The sequence below is a fragment of the Magnolia sinica genome, chromosome 17 (genome assembly GCF_029962835.1).
Source record: "Magnolia sinica isolate HGM2019 chromosome 17, MsV1, whole genome shotgun sequence".
NCBI lineage: Eukaryota > Viridiplantae > Streptophyta > Magnoliopsida > Magnoliales > Magnoliaceae > Magnolia > Magnolia sinica.
In genome coordinates this window covers 56142577-56160555 of record NC_080589.1, presented here as the reverse complement: position 1 = coordinate 56160555, position 17979 = coordinate 56142577, and the positions used below count along the sequence as shown (strand labels likewise).

Sequence of the window (17979 nt, the reverse complement as noted above, 5' to 3'; positions counted from 1 at the left end):
GGCCTAGGTATGAAAATTTCAGTGCCCAAAAATAAAATCGGGCTACGCCTGGGCTATGGTCATCTTACAAGCCCAACAGGACAACCGACTAGGCCGATTTATTCAAAATTATGGGGGATGAACTTGGACCGCTTGTTGGACTGGACCATGGTATTTAGCTCGCAAATCAGCTTGAATAAACCCATGCTCTGCCCAAATCAGTTATTTACACCCCTAAGTAAAATGTGATACATCACACAAACTCATGAGTCCACGAATCTAATGGATCATTGTTCAATTGGATATTAGATCATGCTACGACAATTGAAGGTTGGAGGTTATCCAATCTAAGATTTTTAAAGAAAACCATAAATTTAATCAATATATGTGAAATGGTTACATGCGAAAGGGCCACGCATGGATTATTTTTTTGAAGGGGCGCCTTCAGTAGACCCTTCTGGTTTCCAAAGTGGCATGCCATCGCCGACCGAGGGTCATTAAGGTCCTTTCCATCTACGGCCAGAAATGACAAGGGAGCGGCGCAACGTGTTCCAAGGACTAAAAGAATCTTCGCCCGATAGGGTTTAAATGCAATGCATGCTCTCTTCTATGAAGGGCGTAGTTCATCAAGGTAAGAAGGAGAAAGAGAAAGAGGAGCGATGTACCATATGCGCATGTACTAAATATAGTGCGTGCGGTGTCAAAGATCATGTGGGAAGCGGTGCGGCCCACCAGAGTAGTTTCGTCTGGTGAGTTTCACTTATCATCTACCTAATTACAGACAAATATTGTTTCATTTAAATTTTAGTAGGTATGTAGAACTTGAGCTAAAATGTGATACATTTTTTACATGCACTACTTATTTCATCGTTCTTTTTGGAGAGAGAGAGAGAGAGAGAGAGAGAGAGAGAGAGAGAGAGAGAGAGAGATTTGCCTAAGTTCATTATGGTGAGGCCCACCCAACTTTTAGGTTACATGATTTTTGGATTGTATGCTGAACATGAGAAGACAAACCTAATGAGCGGATTAGATCTCACGTGGACAATACAATGGGCCCATAGAGCTAAGGAGTTTTAGAGGCCATGCATGATAGATTGATGTTGGAGAGGAATCGGTTGACCAAGGGGAAATTTCTCTCCTTTCTATTTTGGGTCGGGCCTAGCTGGCCCTACTCCTTTAAGGCCTGACCTTAGTCCTAATTGGACTAAAAAGGCCTCGGCCTTCTCCCTGCTTGGGCTAAAAAGGCATTGCCCTGCAGGGGTTTGGTTAGTGACCCCACATCAACCAACTAGCTGATGTCAAAGCTATGTAGGTCTCATCAGGATGTATGTGTTATATCCATGCCGTCTATTCATTTTGTCAAATCATTTTAGGGTATGATCTCAAAAATGAGGCAGATTTAAGTCTTATATGGACCACACTATAGGACACCGTGGCGATTGAATGCTCACCGTTGAAAACTTTTTGGGGGCCACAGAAATTTTGTATCAAACCGATATTTGTGTTTTCCCTCCAACCAGTTCTATGTGACCTTATCAACAGGTTAGATGGAACATAAACATTACAGTGGGCCCTAGGAAGCTTTTAATGGTTGATGTTCAATCAACAATCTTCCTGTGGTGTGGTCCACCTGAGATTTGGATTTGCCTGATTTTTGGGCTCAAGCACTAAAATAAGCTAAAAAAATAGATGGACAGTATGGATAAAATATATACATCATGGTAGACCCCACGGAGCTTTAACACCGGCTAGCTGGATGATGTTGAGGTCACTAGCCAAACCGTGTACCTTAGCCCTGGCCTTACAGGGCTGGGTGTAGCCCTTCAAAGAAAAGACCAAAATAATCGAAGTTTTGACATGGTCCATATTTAAGAAATAAAGGGTATTCCTTCCATCTATTACAAATTTAGAGATATTAATGGCTTTGATCACATGACCCAGGAGCATTGAACTACACATTTACTAGAATAGGACCTTACAGGTGTCTTATTTAATCGCCTATTCATCTTATATAATAGTTACCACTTCATGGTTGGACCTGGCCAATGAGATGGCCTGATATAGTCCTAACACATGCCTAAATTTCAAGTACTTACTACTCTTCTATTAAATTTAGGGACCAAAGTTTTAGATAGTGACTAAATTCATTGTCAGTGCCTTTTAAATATTTTATTTTTTTATATATTTTAGAGAAAAATGCTTGTAAAATGGATCAAAGGTGAAGTTAACCCAGCTGGTTGTAGGTGATCTGTTATGTGGTATTTAAATTGAGAAATGCTCCGGTGCTCTGAGAGTACTACAAGTTCCAGTGCTCCTAGTTGCACCAGTTCAGTTGGACAGTACAATCAATTGATCTGAACTATCCATTAAGTTAAGAACAAATTTCGTAAGCTACAATGAAAAGTTTCAATGATCGAATTATCTAATCCTTCCTCAATTTGGCCTTCTTTTCATTAACCATCCTTTTTCCAAGCCATGAATGGAGTGGTTAAGATTGCGTAATAAAAACAATTCTTTATAATCATAAGCAATCCATGATGGCTCCTAGCAAATAGATGGATTAGATTGTTGACTGGACTTATTTTGTGTAAATGATCCTGATTTTCAGTATCTGATGTCATTTATCAAATGGTTATTTTTTGTATCAAATTAGTATGATGTTTTCATGGTAGCTCACGAAACATGCATGGGACTTAATGAACAGCAGTCTAGATCAACGGCTTGGATTGTTCAAGTGTCCCGATGTAACTAGGAGCACCATAGTTTAGTGCTATGAAAGAGCGGAAGCTAGAGTTATACATGAGCCGAGCCAAATCTAGTTTGACCCAAGTTTGATTTAGCTTGCTTATGTGACACCTCCGTTTAAGGTTTACATTACCCGAGTTTCGAGCCTATCCCTATTGTTTGAGTTGGTTTGGTCCAAATTATAGGAGCTTGAATCTAAGCCGAACCAAGTCAAGTTACAATAGGATTAGGTCTTTTTTTTTCTTTTTTAGAATAAACAATGTATATAATATAAACTTTTTTATACAAAAATAACACTACGTGAAAATTTTGATGGACGGTTGGATAAAACATATATATCATGGTGGGGCCCATAAAGCTTTGACACAAGCTACGTGACCGGTGTTGAGGTCACTAGCCAATTTGAATCCCACGATACTGAGTAAACTTTGTGAGCTCACCATCATGTATATGTATTATCCACGCCGTCCATCAATTTTTACATATTATTTTAGGACATGATCCCAAATTGAATCATAACCAAAGCTCAAGTGGACCAAACCACAGGAAATAGTGTGCATTCATGTATGTGTATAATGTATTATTCACATCGTTATGTATATGTATTATCCATGCCATCCATTTAATTTTAAATATCATTTTAGGACATGATCCTAAAATTGAATTATATCCAAAGCTCAAATGTATGACACCACAAGAAACAATGTGTATCAAATCTATGAGCCAAATCAAGCCAAATCAAACCGAGTTGAATCAAGTCGAGCAGAGCTAGTACCACCTGGTTTGTTTTTTAAACAAGCTAGCTTGACTAGAAGATTTAGTTTAATTTGAACTTCGATCGGAACCAAATCAAGCCCATCTTTTTCAAACAATCCAAGCCAAGCTTTCGAGCTGGCTTGGCTCGTGTCCAGCTCTAACTAGATCATGTCATTTTAAATATTAAAGAAAGGGAGGCATTTTTCAAATCTAAGGCCTCGTAAAGCACTTTGAAAGTCCACATGCATGCATCTCAAACCATCCATAAATATAAATGGGGGCCAGAAATCTTACCAAGCATTTTAAAGTGATCTCAAGTCCAACCAATTAAACTATAAGTTAAGGTCTACCCATAGGGCAACTGACCTGAGTCGCTTGTGAGGTGGGTTTGGGCAAACTTAAATGGGTAGTGGGTTGGGTTCAGGTTTTAAAAAAATGTGGCCTATTTAGGTAAACAAGTAGGGCTCGAGTTGAACCCAACCCACCCATATGTTTATTAATGGGTTGAGCCACACGACTTGACCCGACGGGACCCAATACCCAAAACAAACTAATAGACAATGATAGATACATGCATATAATTAGTGTATGTATGTACGTTTTTAATTATTCACTAATTGGGTCTTGCTACATGCGCTTGTCCCCCGTATTCCTATCTTAAACCCAAGTTGGTTGTGTTGGGTTGGGTCAAGTTGGTTTACAATTAAATGGGTCGGGTCGGGTTGGGTTGGGCTGACTTGGGTCAATGAATTTTAAGTGGTCCCAATCAGGCCACAATGTAATAGGTCAACGGTCATATTTGGGCCAGAATTTTTAGTCCATTTAGTAAATGGGTTAGGCTTGGGCTGACCATGACCCAACCCAAACCCAAACCCAACCCATTGCCACCCTAATTGGTGGTGGTCAACTTGTTGGACATGAGCCCTTCTCCATTTTAAAATGCATGAGAGATTCCTGCTGACCATTTTTAGTGGTTGGAGATCAATGTCCATGACTTTATGTGCATCCCCTTTCATGCTTCATTATTTTCATATATTTGTGTTATATGAATCTTTTAAGGTACAACCAAGAGCTAATGGTAGTTTTGACCATAAATTTCATGGCAAACCTATAAATTTTTTCATCATTTTGATAGAATATCCAAGCCGTTCAAAAAGTGGGCCAAGCTATACTGATTGCCTGGTGCAGAAGTCAGAGCTGTCCACTCATTAAATGGGCACCTATGCATTGACTTAGATGGTTGGTTTTCCATTAAATTCAATGGTGTAGCCTGCCTGATGAGTGGACCATCCTGTTTTTTGGCCCATGTGATCTTTATGGTGCAGCCCAATTTTTCTACTGCTCAGATGTTCTACACAAGTGACAAGTTCAAAAAAAAGTACTCATGGCATTGAAAGTTCGTTAGTTATTTTAGTTGGGTTGTGGGCCAAATCAAGACATTAATAACATATATTTTAACCATCCATTATGTTTATTATATTGTTACTATCTGTATTTTAACCCAAATGGTAGGGGAGATTTTTTTTTTTTTTTTTTTTTTAAATTACGGGCATTTTGATAATTAAAAAATGTACATGATTAACAATGTGAGGTTAAGATTTCTCACCTGCAAATGTCATTCAACTATTTATTTAAAATAAATAGAGATAGAAAAAGAATAAGGTGAGAGCCCTTCCCTGTCACCAAAGCCTGATTTCCCTATCACCTGCCTACCTAACTACCCAAGTTGTTTTTCACAAACAAAAAGATACACAGGTGAAACTTTCATGAGATCAACCTCGTCTATTGGACATACTGCGTCATTCTAACCATTGAACTCAAAAATCATGATCATCCAAAACTTGAGTAGGACATATAATAGGAAATATCTGGGAAGGAACTATTGTAGTTCAATCAAGAACGAGACTACACATGTTAATGAACACCCAATATCCAGTCAAATGTTCACGATTAGGATAGTGTTGGGCATATTAGAGTTGTACTCTTAATTTAACGATTACAACATCAGGCACCAAATCAGATGTATGATAGATATGTAAAGGCTAACCTGACTCTCCAACCACCAATGTGCAGCGATCAAGTGATTTGAAATATGAGGATTAGTATGTCGATAGATTTATTTGCGCCTTGAGCAAGGACCTTGCTTTTAATGGTGATCAAGTCCTTATAATGAATTAAAAGAATTAAAAATAAAGATTAATCATTAATTTTATTGATTTATAATAAGGATCAATACAATTGATGAGAATATAAAATAAGTAGAGAAAAATAAAAGATAAGCACCTGTAATAGCCTATGTGGACAAGCAATTGAGGTAGATGGTTAGCAAGATGTGACCCATGTATTTTTCAAGCATAGACTCCGTTGATCAAGATCCAACAACGGTGGGTCGTGAATATTTACACTACTCCTAAGTGTCTTGCAACGGTACGATTGAACAATAGTGATCTAAACTACAATAAACTTTGGACTTTCTGCGGCAGGGTTGGACAAAAGTGAAGGAAATAAAGTTAAAACTAAAAAAGACAGCGTTGCACTGTGTGATGAGTTGTGTGATGGCTCGGTTGGTTGCCTCAAGCTCTTCATCGTTAGATCCTTATATAGGTTGGAAAGGGTGGCGGTTGTGTGTAAGTTTTTATATTGTGATACATTTGGATAATCAATCATGTAAATCTCATTGATTCTTCACTTAAGTGTAGTCAATTGTATCATGCCATGTGTATAAAAGATTATAACACCCCTTGCCATTTCGGTCGAGCAACATCTATAGAAAACTTTATTAGAGTCTTAACGTGACTAGACTCTTTCCTTTTGCTGAGTTATTTTTTTACAGGACTCTATCATATAATACTTACAAAGAGACTTGCTTTGATGTGATTCTTTACAAAGAATTACTTTTGATAGAACTCTAGCATTTAATACTCTTAAATGTGCACATCTCATAACTCCTCTTGAAGTCTATCTACATCATGTGTGACACGACTAGTACGTGGTGTTTATATGCCATCCAATCCATTCAACTATTGCACCTCATTATGATAAAATAATTATTCAAAAGTTACATTAATTGAAGACTTGGGTGGGCTATACCACATAAATTTAAAGGTTTTAGGTATAACTTCACAGGGTGGTATACTTGAGGGTTGAATCAGCTTGGTTTTTCGAATCAAGGCCACATGAGGTATGATTTACCCTATGGACGGTAGAGGTTTTGTGCATGTTTAGTATTTTAACCTTATGTTAGTGAAAGAAACCCAATAGGTACCTATTGTTAGGTGACTTTCCCTCTTAGATCACTCTTCCTTTCTCTCCATGTGCCACATGGTCAGCATGTATACCCTAGTATATATAAAGTGAGAAGCGTTTGCTCAATTTTACCCCCTTAATTAGTCATTGAGAGGGGGGTTACAACTTGGGTCTGGGTTAACCCAAACCCAACCTACCCAACCTGACTTCAAGTAAGGTCGGGTCTGGTAGTTAGGTCCACGGGTCAAGCTAGGGCTGACAAACTCCAACCCCATTTAAAATCAGGTTGGCTTTGGTTTGGCCAAATTTGTGTTGGGTTAGGTCAGGTTGGCAAAAATTAGACTTGGATTGAGTTAGGTTGAGCCAAGTTGGGTCACATCAAGGTCTAGTACAGAGGAATTCAGGTTGGCACCTCTAGGTAGGTCGTGTTACGCATGGGCTTACTTTATTTCAATTAAGCTCGGGTTAACCACAACCCAACCCAACTCAACCAAGTTACACCCCTAATTGAGAAGATTTTAAAATAAAATATTGATTTGTTCTATCTCTATTTATGAATAGTAAAAAAATATATTTATGAAATTTACCATGATGTCTTTGTAGCATCCAATCTATCATCCGTCACAGTTACTCATTTTACCACGTGAGCCGTAGTAAACCCTTCAAACCAATTGAGGTGTCTCTTTCTTTCCCTGTGTTCATGTACCCTGCACCTGCCCACTAACCCTCCTTGAGATTAGTTACATATACTTAGCCGTGGTTGCGTCTATAAGTTTATTACATATGATTAATATACCTATAAGAATTGTATGCGGGTTAGGTGTAACCTAATGAATTTTAATCAGCCCAGGTCAGGCTCAGAACAGTGGGCCCAGGTCAAGCTCATGTTGATCTCGATCCTAGCCTTCATCATTGGGTTGGGATCATTCCACCCTTTACATAGCCTTCATCAATGGCGATTGATGGGGCTTAAAAGGTTGCAGGCCAAAATGTCAAACCACTGGCATCTGGGCCGTCCAAACGGGCGGCATTAAAAAAAGAAGGGTGTAGATGAGTCACCCTTCTTTTTAAATGTTGAGATTAGCTCAGATGCACATGTACGTACCATGTACCATACGTACACACTAAAGCTGGGACCCACGTATTGTTCATGTGAAATTCAATCCATCCATTAGGTGAGTTCTTTTCTAAGTATACATTATGTGTGTAGCATTGGTACTACGATGTCGAGCTTTGTAGGCCCACAGTGATGTGTGGTGGACATCCACGCCTTGCATTTGGTTAGTCTCCTCTAGTTTATGGGATTTGAAAAACATCAACCGTATCCAGAACTCAGGTGGGGCACACCATCTGAAACCATGGAAAATCACAATAAATATATCTAAAAGCAATAGGTGGGGCCTACCTGAGTTTTATAATGGCCTGAAATTTCTGTGAACCCTCATCGAAGTGGGACACACATAATGGATGGTCTGGATGTCTAAAAAAATCTCAATAGGCCCTATATACAATCAGGAAGATTTTAATGGGTAGGCATCCATTCTCAACTGCTGTCTGTGGTGTGGCCCACCTACTTCATGGATTGACTTGATATTTAGGCCCATATTCCAAAACAGAAGGGTGCATCTGATTGATGGGATGGATATTCTTCACACATCATGGTGGGGCCCACATAGCTCGACCCCAGGTGGCCAAACCATGCGGATTGGCCAGCTTTAATAGGCCATGCTGGGCCCGGCCCATGGGTCTGCAAGTGGGCCGGCCCGGCCCAAATTGGCAAGTCCTTTGGGGAATATCTTAATCATGGCCCACCTACGACCCACGAAGAAATGATGCCCTTTTGTGGAATGTATTTTAAGCCACACGTTAAAAAGCGTTCGTTATGTCGTCAGATCTGAGACATAGCCTCACACTGAGTGGTCCACTCCCCAATTAGTCACATGGGTATAAGAAAATGGACGGCTAGGAGAAAGATGATTGATGATTTTACTGAAGTTCCCACCTGATGAACGATCCAGATTATTGCACGTGTGCCAAATCGGTATGTATAGGGCCTTTGTTTCTTTCTGCTTATATCGTACTTTCTTCTCATTATTTTATACAGTTGCTCTTATGGAAACCACTTTGATCTTTTTCAGTTGAATATGTACAATTGTCATGTTTCTTGTCATAACCGTCCATTTTGGATACCATCTTATGTAAGGTTGAGATGGTCCCATTGAGGAAATTATTGGGCCATGGTCAATCCATCATTGGGCCATTCATATCAACGATTTTGATCACCGGATCAATGGCCCCGTTTGTAGAAAGGAACCCAAGCATATCATAATGTGCAAGCACCCTACATGTGGCAAAGTGGTAAAGGTGGAGTGATGTGGACCGTTCATTAGGAATGTCAATGTGACTAAGTACAAGAAATAGGTCGGTCACTCACCAAGATGGCAACAAATGTACGTTGAATGTGGACCGTTGATTGGTCATCATATTTTAACCGATCCTTTGCCTTACACGTGTGGCCCAACACACTTGTGGACCAGTCTGCCTTTTGATCACCGTCAGTCCACCGCATGAATGGACTGGATCTCCTCTTGGGTCGTGGGGCGCCTGTGGTGCATTTTCTATGTATTGTGCTGATATAGGTGGGTCCAACGTTACTAGATGGGCAGTGGTCACGGTCATCCCTTTCTCTGAATGAATCCTAACTATAGGATGAAAGCAGACAATTACATTTAACGGTTGAAATTTAGTAGGGAACAAATCAGATGGTTAGGATCATTAGGAGGGAAGATTTTTGGGTACCATGGGGCCACTATGTATGGTTGGATCACCAGATCGTGTGGTGGGCAAGTACAATTGCTTGCCCAAACAATCCTTCCATTTGACAGTGATTTACATCTATTATGGGTAAAAGTGGACTGGCTAATAAGAAGAGGTAAACTCAAACATCTTTACAGGTTATGAGGTTGGCCAGCGCTGGTCATGATTAAGGAGATCCTCAACGACTAAGGAAGAGAGGTCGGTCACCTACTACGTAGGAAAGCAGGCCGACAGGTCAACCATGTATCCAATGATGAGGGGAGGCTCGAAGATTATCCGAGTACCCAAGTCGGCCAAGATCACCTCGGACTCTTGAGTTCGACCCTCCATAACATATTTCATCCGAATTCTACTAAGGAAAAGAGTTCGGCCTAACTGCCCTAACACAAAGTATAAGGCCAGGTCAGCAGGTCGAGAATCTACATGGTATTGAGAGAAGAGTCAAGGCTTACCGAAGAATTCAGTTCGGCATATTACTCTCCAGTCAGGTCAGTAGACTACCCCTCGCTAGGTCGGCCAAGACCACCTCGGCCTCCTACTACACATCTCCGCTGATTTTGAATAATCAAACCTTATCTGAGAAAAATCCACCCGGGATCTTCTCATAAGATCTCTGGGGACATCCGCGACATGCTCGGGATGTGGATCTCCAGGAATCTTCCCTGAGAATTTCGGAAGATCGTCCCTACACATCTGGGATCCAAATCCCTCTACAATACAAAAATCTTCTGTACACTATCACCTCTCTTCAACTATAAATAGGAGCACCCCTAATGGTGAAAGGTACACACAATTGAATCCTATACTTTACTAGACCTAGATTTCCTATCTAACTTAGGCATTGGAGGGTCCCCTGCTCTAACCAGGGTCTCTTTTGTCATCTTCTTATGCAAGTATTCAAAGGTATAAAGATGGTCAACCAAATTTCTACATCAACAATTTGGTGTTGTCTGTGAGAACGACATCAAAGTCGTCCATGCTTTACAAAAAAAAATCACGATGGCAAAAGGAAAAAAAGAAAGCTCCAACTACCATTGTTATTGTCATCCCAGCTCTTCCTGAATTATCAACTGAGCAGGGTGCCCAACCCTACCAGTAGTAGGCCAACCCTGCTGACTCTGCTCACACAGCACTAACTCCTTAATCCTGCACTCGGGGTAGTCGATTAATCTCCTTGAAAAACCGAGTTGAAGCCTTGAATAAAAACATGGATCGACTCATGCAACTCCTAGAAAGACAGAATCCACCCCTTAGTCGTGATGAAGAGGAGGGTGTTGTCACTGCACAGTCCCAACCACCTCAAGCATTAGTCAACTTACAGAGAAACAAGCAACCTCCTTAGCTGTCGGCTCAGGCTCTTTCCCACACTTCGAAAGCATCCAGGCTTGCGGACTCCAACCTGCACCCCACGCTAGAGAGGAAGAGACGTGGAAAAGCCCCCCGAAATAGTGGCAGAGAACAAGGGCCGTTGGGAGACAGAGCTTAGGGAGATTCGAGGGCAGATCGGTGATATCAGACAAGCCTACCGCGCCCAAGTGCCGACCTCGATAGAGGCCACGTTAGGAGAAATCGAGTCACTATTCACCGACGACATTATGGCGTCTCTGCTTCCACTCAGGTTCTGAATGCCGCAGATAACCCCCTATTCTGGAATCGCTGACCTAGTTGAGCACCTCAAGTCCTTCAGAGCCTGGATGGAGCTTCTTGGCGCCTTGGCCCTCATGATGTGCCGAGCATTCTCCCTGAACTTATCAGGAGCTGGTCGGCAGTGGTTCAGGCAACTTAAGCCGAGGTTCATCAATTCTTTCTCGCAGCTTAAAAAAGCCTTCCTCACACAATTCATCAGTGGAATAGACAAAAGAAAGCTAGCAACTCATCTTCTCACGATTAATCAACGAGAGAATGATCTATTAAGAGACTACCCCATCTGTTTCAACGTTGAAGCTGTCTAGGTTGACAATTATTCCAACCAGATAACTCTAACCGCCATAATAGCCAGCCTCAAATAAGGAAAGTTCCTCTTCTTTATTGGTAAGAACCCCTCGACTACCCTCTCTGACCTCCTTAACCGAGCTAAAAAATATTCTAATAGCGAAGGGCTCTTTAGTTCACGAAGAGCTACTCGAAGAGAAAATAACTTGGCTAAGGATAGAAAGTAAAGGAAAAAAGGGGAGAATTTTGCTATCAACTCCAAAAGGAAATAAGAGGACAACCAAGATCGATACTAGCATACTAACCGACATCTAGAAAGTCTCTTCCATCGATACACTCTCCTGAACACCAAGCTGGAGAAGGTACTGCAGGAAGCCAGACTAAGAAAGGAAACCCAATAACCGAGCTAAACCAATCAACCGAGCTCGAAAATTAGGCTTGTTAGGTAAAAATAGATTGGCTAAGGAGCAGAGGTCAGCTCAAACATCTTTGCAGGGCACAAGGTCGCCCAGTGTTGGTCATGACCAAGGAGCTCCTCAACAGTCAAGGAAGAGCACTCTGTTGTACTTCACTGAACGACCTCGAGCTCCTCCATAGTCTCATCCATTTCTGAGCAGAAGCTTGAAACATCTCTTAGTAAGAGCCCCTGACGTATGACCCCACGCCGCATGACAAATTTGAGAGGAGATCCTCGATTCTCTCAATTTCTACTAAGGGAGATAGATTGATCACCTACTATGTACAAGGGTAGGTCGGAAGGTTGGCCTTCTACTTAATAATAAGGGAAGGCCCATAGCTCATTGAACAATCCCGACCTCGGCATCAGGTATTGAGAGACATATCAACTTGAAGACATTGGGGGACTCTTACCTCACCCATGAAATGCTAAACACTTGAAGATCTACTATTCATGAGGACTCAAGAAGTCCTCCAACTAGGAGCGCGTCGACTAACTAACCTACTCGACAAGGGCGACCTCCCTTTTCTACTGTTCGATAATTTCTATAATAAAAGAACTTCTCCCAGCATTTAATAATCTTAAATGTGCACATCTCATAACTCCTCTTGAAGTCTATCTACATCATGTGTGACACGACTAGTACGTGGTGTTTATATGCCATCCAATCCATTCAACTATTGCACCTCATTATGATAAAATAATTATTCAAAAGTTACATTAATTGAAGACTTGGGTGGGCTATACCACATAAATTTAAAGGTTTTAGGTATAACTTCACAGGGTGGTATACTTGAGGGTTGAATCAGCTTGGTTTTTCGAATCAAGGCCACATGAGGTATGATTTACCCTATGGACGGTAGAGGTTTTGTGCATGTTTAGTATTTTAACCTTATGTTAGTGAAAGAAACCCAATAGGTACCTATTGTTAGGTGACTTTCCCTCTTAGATCACTCTTCCTTTCTCTCCATGTGCCACATGGTCAGCATGTATACCCTAGTATATATAAAGTGAGAAGCGTTTGCTCAATTTTACCCCCTTAATTAGTCATTGAGAGGGGGGTTACAACCACAAGAGAACACAACGATTTTACGTGGAAAACCCTTGCGGGGAAAAACCACGGCACAAAGCGACTGATCTTTACTATGAAAATAGAAATTACAAAGAGAGAGGATTTACCCGATTCGAACAACCTCGAATCTCACCCTTGTTATACCCTTTAATAACCCTAGAACCTTTTTAGAAACCCTTGGAATACTTTTAGGAAGCCTTAAAATGCCTTAGAAAGGCCCTAGGGACCCTCATTTATAGTTTAGGAAACTCCACTTATGCACCTGTCTGAAACTGTATCAAATTTACGTAGTCCGCGCAAAATTCGCGTAGCATCTACGTAACCCTCGACTGGTCGAAGGCTTCTCTTATTTCTGCATTACATCATAGCTTCTCTTGTACACTCCGTCTTCCTTTTACACCATCGTCAAGCCTAGAGAAGTTTTACAGACCTTGAACTTCTCTACAGGAACGATCTAGGAGAGCATGTCCATTGGATTAGAATCCACATGCCCAACCATCTTTGCTCCTGTCTTCTCAAAAGGAAAGACGTAGTCTTCTTACCATCTCACCGTTACCCAATATTGCTTGCCGGGGTACTTGCTCACAACACTGACAGCTTGTGAAATAACCGGTCTAATCCAAACCATGGCATATACTGCCAACCACATTCGAATAAGGCTCATAAGATATCTTGCTTTTCCTCATCTGTTTTGGGACATGTCCTGAGGAAAACTTGAGGAGAGACGCGTAGGGAACGTTCTCCGGCTTTAGCTGACTCATCACATCTTTGATCAATACCTACACACTAGGTATTCCTCATGTGATTACCAAAGCCTACTCCTTCAGTCTCAATGCCGAGAACCATCTTTGCAGCCCCCCGATCCTTCATCCTGAATGTCCCACTTAACCGAGTCTTCAGTACATTGATTTCAGACATGTCATAATTGGCGATCTACATGTCATTAATTCTTGACTCACCATGAAGGAATCAAATCACTGCCTAGGCGACAAGTTGAACCGCGACCTCCTATAAAGTCTTTTCTCAGTCCCTTTAACTTTGAACTGCTCTGGTTGCTTCATGTAGATCTGTTCTTCACTTTCCCTTACAGAAGTGCAGACTCCACATCCATCCTTCCAGCTCAAGATCACATTGGCCAACCAACGCCAATCACGGATCTAATAGACACTTGCTATACCGTCGGCGCGAATATCTCTAAGAAGCCGATCTCTTCTCTCCGAGCATAACCCTTTGCTACTAACCTCGCCCTGTATCTATGCGTTTTTTTAAAAAATATTCACCGCATCCAACCACTCTTCGGCCCACCTGGAAGCTCCACTCACTCCCATATGTCGGTTTGATTCAACGAATCCATCACATCGCCCATAGTTACCTTTCACTTCTCAACACCAAGCTCACTTAGAACCATTCTGAATAGAAGATAAATCTCTTGCGATATTAGGAGTCGTCCATGTACCTCGCCGATATCCGCGATCATGCCGTGTGATTCTTCTCACAGGTAGCTACTCCACCGCTCTGTATCCTTGTCCACGCATCACATCCTTCCCTGCCCTATCCGCTCATGTGGCCATGCCCAACATGCCACACACATTCATAGGTGAAATCCGCTACATCCATTGCAGCCTCCACCTTTTGAAGTGCTCCGACCAACCTATACATGTTACCAAGTCGTTGCGCTTTCATGATTACATGTGCCCCCTTAGATACCTTAAGAGCATCATCTATAAATACCCATGTACTTGCATCCTTTTGCCTCAAGTACACCAAGAGAAATCGGATTCTGCTTCAAATCAGAAACGTGCCTACATCACTCAAGGTACGCTCCACCCCATCAAACATCTTGATGCGCAACGAACCAACAGCCATAACATTACAGCAGGTTCATTGCCCATAAATACTGCCCACCATCGCACTCCTCGTAGCCGTGAACCAACTCCGATGAGGAGTCATGTGAAAGATGCCCCGTGTCTAGCATCAACTCGTCCTTACGATCATCGTATGGCCGTCTGAGGTGACACGATAAAACATTACCATCACATCTACTTGATCCATCTGACGTGACAGTTGGCCTCCCTGTATGAAGCCTCGGAATCTTCTCTTTTCGATTTAGGATTTTCACAATCCTTCTTCACATGCCCTTCCTTCCCACAGTTCCAAGACTTTACCTTTCCTTTGCCCTTGCCCTTGGATTTAGACTAGAGCCTGAAGAACCTGTACCTTATTTAGAATTCCTACCCCTTGTAAGCAGTGCCTTAGAAGATATTCCCATGTCGACGTTAAGTTTTCTCATAGCTTTCCCTTGAAGGGCCGAGATAACGGTGTCGACACTCAGGCTTTTATTCGTACTGCACATAGAGTCCTTAAATGACTCATACGACGCCGGAAGAGAATTCAACAACATACATGCTTGTTCTTTATCTTTCATTATTTTCATCATATCCAGCAATTTGCAAACTAATTTATTAAAGTTGCTGATGTGAGCCTCCAGATCTCTACCCTCTGCCATCTTAAAGTTATACCAGTGCCGCTTCAAGTGTAGGCGATTTTCAGAGGATTTTTTCGCATAGACATCATCTAACTTCGCCCATAACTTAGCCGCAGTTTTCTCCCTCATGACATTGTAGAGAGCCTCATCTGTGAAATATAAACGGATCGATGATAAAGCTTTCTTATCAAGAGTATTCCAATCATCATCAGTAATAGTAAACTTTCACTATTCAAGAGCACCATCTTCACCTTTATTGATTAATGAACTCATCATCTTGATCTTCCATAATTCAAATTTATTTTTTCCTGAGTACTTTTCAATCTCATACCTAGTGCTTCCCATTATTACTAATCCCTCATATGCAGATCTGTGCCCCAACGATTGCTCTGATACTACTTGTTGAGATTTTGGCCTGTGGAATCACACAGATCTAGATCTAGGATAGTAATATAATGGCACCAAGCAAACAAAAGAGAACACACAGATTTAACGTGAAAAATCCTTTTGAAAAAAAAACCACGGCACAAAGCGACAGAATTCTACTATGAAAGCATCAATTACAAAGAGAGAGGACTTACCCGGTTCGAAAAACCTCGAATCTCACCCTGTTTAGTATTTTAACCTTATGTTAGTGAAAGAAACCCAATAGGTACCTATTGTTAGGTGACTTTCCCTCTTAGATCACTCTTCCTTTCTCTCCATGTGCCACATGGTCAGCATGTATACCCTAGTATATATAAAGTGAGAAGCGTTTGCTCAATTTTACCCCCTTAATTAGTCATTGAGAGGGGGGTTACAACTTGGGTCTGGGTTAACCCAAACCCAACCTACCCAACCTGACTTCAAGTAAGGTCGGGTCTGGTAGTTAGGTCCACGGGTCAAGCTAGGGCTGACAAACTCCAACCCCATTTAAAATCAGGTTGGCTTTGGTTTGGCCAAATTTGTGTTGGGTTAGGTCAGGTTGGCAAAAATTAGACTTGGATTGAGTTAGGTTGAGCCAAGTTGGGTCACATCAAGGTCTAGTACAGAGGAATTCAGGTTGGCACCTCTAGGTAGGTCGTGTTACGCATGGGCTTACTTTATTTCAATTAAGCTCGGGTTAACCACAACCCAACCCAACTCAACCAAGTTACACCCCTAATTGAGAAGATTTTAAAATAAAATATTGATTTGTTCTATCTCTATTTATGAATAGTAAAAAAATATATTTATGAAATTTACCATGATGTCTTTGTAGCATCCAATCTATCATCCGTCACAGTTACTCATTTTACCACGTGAGCCGTAGTAAACCCTTCAAACCAATTGAGGTGTCTCTTTCTTTCCCTGTGTTCATGTACCCTGCACCTGCCCACTAACCCTCCTTGAGATTAGTTACATATACTTAGCCGTGGTTGCGTCTATAAGTTTATTACATATGATTAATATACCTATAAGAATTGTATGCGGGTTAGGTGTAACCTAATGAATTTTAATCAGCCCAGGTCAGGCTCAGAACAGTGGGCCCAGGTCAAGCTCATGTTGATCTCGATCCTAGCCTTCATCATTGGGTTGGGATCATTCCACCCTTTACATAGCCTTCATCAATGGCGATTGATGGGGCTTAAAAGGTTGCAGGCCAAAATGTCAAACCACTGGCATCTGGGCCGTCCAAACGGGCGGCATTAAAAAAAGAAGGGTGTAGATGAGTCACCCTTCTTTTTAAATGTTGAGATTAGCTCAGATGCACATGTACGTACCATGTACCATACGTACACACTAAAGCTGGGACCCACGTATTGTTCATGTGAAATTCAATCCATCCATTAGGTGAGTTCTTTTCTAAGTATACATTATGTGTGTAGCATTGGTACTACGATGTCGAGCTTTGTAGGCCCACAGTGATGTGTGGTGGACATCCACGCCTTGCATTTGGTTAGTCTCCTCTAGTTTATGGGATTTGAAAAACATCAACCGTATCCAGAACTCAGGTGGGGCACACCATCTGAAACCATGGAAAATCACAATAAATATATCTAAAAGCAATAGGTGGGGCCTACCTGAGTTTTATAATGGCCTGAAATTTCTGTGAACCCTCATCGAAGTGGGACACACATAATGGATGGTCTGGATGTCTAAAAAAATCTCAATAGGCCCTATATACAATCAGGAAGATTTTAATGGGTAGGCATCCATTCTCAACTGCTGTCTGTGGTGTGGCCCACCTACTTCATGGATTGACTTGATATTTAGGCCCATATTCCAAAACAGAAGGGTGCATCTGATTGATGGGATGGATATTCTTCACACATCATGGTGGGGCCCACATAGCTCGACCCCAGGTGGCCAAACCATGCGGATTGGCCAGCTTTAATAGGCCATGCTGGGCCCGGCCCATGGGTCTGCAAGTGGGCCGGCCCGGCCCAAATTGGCAAGTCCTTTGGGGAATATCTTAATCATGGCCCACCTACGACCCACGAAGAAATGATGCCCTTTTGTGGAATGTAT

General features: G+C 41.6%; 1 protein-coding gene across 1 annotated transcript in view; it reads left to right on the top strand.

Annotated features, from left to right (window-relative positions):
- The first annotated feature begins 633 nt into the window (after window positions 1-633).
- Window positions 634-17979, top strand: part of LOC131231036 (SNF1-related protein kinase regulatory subunit beta-3) — a 65735-nt gene continuing 48389 nt past the window's right edge. The window contains exon 1 of the mRNA XM_058227115.1: window positions 634-728. The gene's annotated coding sequence lies outside the window, so the exon portion shown is untranslated. The remainder of the gene's footprint in view (window positions 729-17979) is intronic.